The following is a 5326-nucleotide window of genomic DNA, read 5'->3' as shown; positions in this document are numbered from 1 at the left end:
TACTGTCTGAACTCTCCTTATATTTTTAACTATATCTGGAGTTAAAGAACTCCAATTAAAGTGAAATTTATGGCGTTCGAAAGGTAAGACATGAGGCTACAAGTTCTATGTTTTGGGAAGAATCCAGTTCTGCCTCTAAGATAGTCAAAATTGCTTATTAACAAACGCTTGGACTGTTACTGTCCAACTGTTACTGTCCATTTTTGAACTGTTACTGTCTGACCTCTCCTCATATTTTTAACTATATCTGGAGTTATAGAACTCCGATTCAAGCAAAAATTATGGCGTTGGAAATGTAAGACATGAGGCTACAAGTTCTATGTTTTGGGAAGAACCCAGTTCTGCCTCTAAGGTAGTCAAAATCGTTCATTAACAAACGCTTGGACTGTTACTGTCCAACTGTTACTGTCCATTTTTGAACTGTTACTGTCTGACCTCTCCTCAGATTTTTAACTATATCTGGATTTATAGAACTCCAATTCAAGTGAAATTTATGGCGTTCGAAAGGTAAGACATGAGGCTACAAGTTCTATGTTTTGGGAAGAACCCAGTTCTGCCTCTAAGGTAGTCAAAATCGCTCATTAACAAACGCTTGGACTGTTACTGTCCATTTTTGAACTGTTACTGTCTGACCTCTCCTCAGATTTTTAACTATATCTGGAGTTATAGAACTCCGATTCAAGTGACATTTGTGGCGTTGGAAAGGTAATAAATGAGGCTACAAGTTCTATGTTTTGGAAAGAACCCAGTTCTGCCTCTAAGGTAGTCAAAATCGCTTATTAACAAACGCTTGGACTGTTACTGTCCAACTGTTACTGTCCATTTTTGAACTGTTACTGTCTGACCTCTCCTCATATTTTTAACTATATTTGGAGTTATAGAACTCCGATTCAAGCGAAAATTATGGCGTTGGAAATGTAAGACATGAGGCTACAAGTTCTATGTTTTGGGAAGAACCCAGTTCTGCCTCTAAGGTAGTCAAAATTGCTTATTAACAAACGCTTGGACTGTTACTGTCCAACTGTTACTGTCCATTTTTGAACTGTTACTGTCTGACCTCTCCTCAGATTTTTAACTATATTTGGATTTATAGAACTCCAATTCAAGTGAAATTTATGGCGTTCGAAAGGTAAGACATGAGGCTACAAGTTCTATGTTTTGGGAAGAACCCAGTTCTGCCTCTAAGGTAGTCAAAATCGCTCATTAACAAATGCTTGGACTGTTACTGTCCATTTTTGAACTGTTACTGTCTGACCTCTCCTCAGATTTTTAACTATATCTGGAGTTATAGAACTCCGATTCAAGTGAAATTTATGGCGTTGGAAAGGTAAGAAATGAGGCTACAAGTTCTATGTTTTGGTAAGAACCCAGTTCTGCCTCTAAGGTAGTCAAAATCGTTCATTAACAAACGCTTGGACTGTTACTGTCCAACTGTTACTGTCCATTTTTGAACTGTTACTGTCTGACCTCTCCTCAGATTTTTAACTATATCTGGATTTATAGAACTCCAATTCAAGTGAAATTTATGGGGTTCGAAAGGTAAGACATGAGCCTACAAGTTCTACGTTTTGGGAAGAACCCAGTTCTGCCTCTAAGGTAGTCAAAATCGCTCATTAACAAATGTTTGGACTGTTACTGTCCAACTGTTACTGTCCATTTTGGAACTGTTACTGTCTGAACTCTCCTTATATTTTTAACTATATCTGGAGTTAAAGAACTCCAATTAAAGTGAAATTTATGGCGTTCGAAAGGTAAGACATGAGGCTACAAGTTCTATGTTTTGGGAAGAATCCAGTTCTGCCTCTAAGATAGTCAAAATTGCTTATTAACAAACGCTTGGACTGTTACTGTCCAACTGTTACTGTCCATTTTTGAACTGTTACTGTCTGACCTCTCCTCATATTTTTAACTATATCTGGAGTTATAGAACTCCGATTCAAGCAAAAATTATGGCGTTGGAAATGTAAGACATGAGGCTACAAGTTCTATGTTTTGGGAAGAACCCAGTTCTGCCTCTAAGGTAGTCAAAATTGCTTATTAACAAACACTTGGACTGTTACTGTCCAACTGTTACTCTCCATTTTTGAATTGTTACTGTCTGACCTCTCCTCAGATTTTTAACTATATTTGGAGTTATAGAACTCCGATTCAAGCAAAAATTATGGCGTTAGAAATGTAAGACATGAGGCTACAAGTTCTATGTTTTGGGAAGAACCCAGTTCTGCCTCTAAGGTAGTCAAAATTGCTTATTAACAAACGCTTGGACTGTTACTGTCCAACTGTTACTGTCCATTTTTGAACTGTTACTGTATGACCTCTCCTTAGATTTTTAACTATATCTGGATTTATAGAACTCCAATTCAAGTGAAATTTATGGCGTTCGAAAGGTAAGACATGAGGCTACAAGTTCTATGTTTTGGGAAGAACCCAGTTCTGCCTCTAAGGTAGTCAAAATCGCTCATTAACAAACGCTTGGACTGTTACTGTCCATTTTTGAACTGTTACTGTCTGACCTCTCCTCAGATTTTTAACTATATCTGGAGTTATAGAACTCCGATTCAAGTGAAATTTATGGCGTTGGAAAGGTAAGAAATGAGGCTACAAGTTCTATGTTTTGGAAAGAACCCAGTTCTACCTCTAAGATAGTCAAAATTGCTCATTAACAAATGGTTGGACTGTTACTGTCCAACTGTTACTGTCCATTTTTGAACTGTTACTGTCTGACCTCTCCTCATATTTTTAACTATATTTGGAGTTATAGAACTCCGATTCAAGCGAAAATTATGGCGTTGGAAATGTAAGACATGAGGCTACAAGTTCTATGTTTTGGGAAGAACCCAGTTCTGCCTCTAAGGTAGTCAAAATTGCTTATTAACAAACGCTTGGACTGTTACTGTCCATTTTTGAACTGTTACTGTCTGACCTCTCCTCAGATTTTTAACTATATCTGGAGTTATAGAACTCCGATTCAAGCAAAATTTATGGTGTTGGAAAGGTAAGACATGAGGCTACAAGTTCTATGTTTTGGAAAGAACCCAGTTCTGCCTCTAAGGTAGTCAAAATCGTTCATTAACAAACGCTTGGACTGTTACTGTCCAACTGTTACTGTCCATTTTTGAACTGTTACTGTCTGACCTCTCCTCAGATTTTTAACTATATCTGGATTTATAGAACTCCAATTCAAGTGAAATTTATGGCGTTCGAAAGGTAAGACATGAGGCTACAAGTTCTATGTTTTGGGAAGAACCCAGTTCTGCCTCTAAGGTAGTCAAAATCGCTCATTAACAAACGCTTGGACTGTTACTGTCCATTTTTGAACTGTTACTGTCTGACCTCTCCTCAGATTTTTAACTATATCTGGAGTTATAGAACTCCGATTCAAGTGACATTTATGGCGTTGGAAAGGTAATAAATGAGGCTACAAGTTCTATGTTTTGGAAAGAACCCAGTTCTGCCTCTAAGGTAGTCAAAATCGCTTATTAACAAACGCTTGGACTGTTACTGTCCAATTGTTACTGTCCATTTTTGAACTGTTACTGTCTGACCTCTCCTCATATTTTTAACTATATTTGGAGTTATAGAACTCCGATTCAAGCGAAAATTATGGCGTTGGAAATCTAAGACATGAGGCTACAAGTTCTATGTTTTGGGAAGAACCCAGTTCTGCCTCTAAGGTAGTCAAAATTGCTTATTAACAAACGCTTGGACTGTTACTGTCCAACTGTTACTGTCCATTTTTGAACTGTTACTGTCTGACCTCTCCTCAGATTTTTAACTATATTTGGATTTATAGAACTCCAATTCAAGTGAAATTTATGGCGTTCGAAAGGTAAGACATGAGGCTACAAGTTCTATGTTTTGGGAAGAACCTAGTTCTGCCTCTAAGGTAGTCAAAATCGCTCATTAACAAATGCTTGGACTGTTACTGTCCATTTTTGAACTGTTACTGTCTGACCTCTCCTCAGATTTTTAACTATATCTGGAGTTATAGAACTCCGATTCAAGTGAAATTTATGGCGTTGGAAAGGTAAGAAATGAGGCTACAAGTTCTATGTTTTGGTAAGAACCCAGTTCTGCCTCTAAGGTAGTCAAAATCGTTCATTAACAAACGCTTGGACTGTTACTGTCCAACTGTTACTGTCCATTTTTGAACTGTTACTGTCTGACCTCTCCTCAGATTTTTAACTATATCTGGATTTATAGAACTCCAATTCAAGTGAAATTTATGGGGTTCGAAAGGTAAGACATGAGCCTACAAGTTCTACGTTTTGGGAAGAACCCAGTTCTGCCTCTAAGGTAGTCAAAATCGCTCATTAACAAATGTTTGGACTGTTACTGTCCAACTGTTACTGTCCATTTTGGAACTGTTACTGTCTGAACTCTCCTTATATTTTTAACTATATCTGGAGTTAAAGAACTCCAATTAAAGTGAAATTTATGGCGTTCGAAAGGTAAGACATGAGGCTACAAGTTCTATGTTTTGGGAAGAATCCAGTTCTGCCTCTAAGATAGTCAAAATTGCTTATTAACAAACGCTTGGACTGTTACTGTCCAACTGTTACTGTCCATTTTTGAACTGTTACTGTCTGACCTCTCCTCATATTTTTAACTATATCTGGAGTTATAGAACTCCGATTCAAGCAAAAATTATGGCGTTGGAAATGTAAGACATGAGGCTACAAGTTCTATGTTTTGGGAAGAACCCAGTTCTGCCTCTAAGGTAGTCAAAATTGCTTATTAACAAACACTTGGACTGTTACTGTCCAACTGTTACTCTCCATTTTTGAATTGTTACTGTCTGACCTCTCCTCAGATTTTTAACTATATTTGGAGTTATAGAACTCCGATTCAAGCAAAAATTATGGCGTTAGAAATGTAAGACATGAGGCTACAAGTTCTATGTTTTGGGAAGAACCCAGTTCTGCCTCTAAGGTAGTCAAAATTGCTTATTAACAAACGCTTGGACTGTTACTGTCCAACTGTTACTGTCCATTTTTGAACTGTTACTGTATGACCTCTCCTTAGATTTTTAACTATATCTGGATTTATAGAACTCCAATTCAAGTGAAATTTATGGCGTTCGAAAGGTAAGACATGAGGCTACAAGTTCTATGTTTTGGGAAGAACCCAGTTCTGCCTCTAAGGTAGTCAAAATCGCTCATTAACAAATGTTTGGACTGTTACTGTCCAACTGTTACTGTCCATTTTGGAACTGTTACTGTCTGAACTCTCCTTATATTTTTAACTATATCTGGAGTTAAAGAACTCCAATTAAAGTGAAATTTATGGCGTTCGAAAGGTAAGACATGAGGCTACAAGTTCTATG

The sequence above is a fragment of the Populus nigra genome, chromosome 9 (assembly GCF_951802175.1).
Source record: "Populus nigra chromosome 9, ddPopNigr1.1, whole genome shotgun sequence".
NCBI lineage: Eukaryota > Viridiplantae > Streptophyta > Magnoliopsida > Malpighiales > Salicaceae > Populus > Populus nigra.
Note: the sequence above shows the minus strand (reverse complement) of the source record.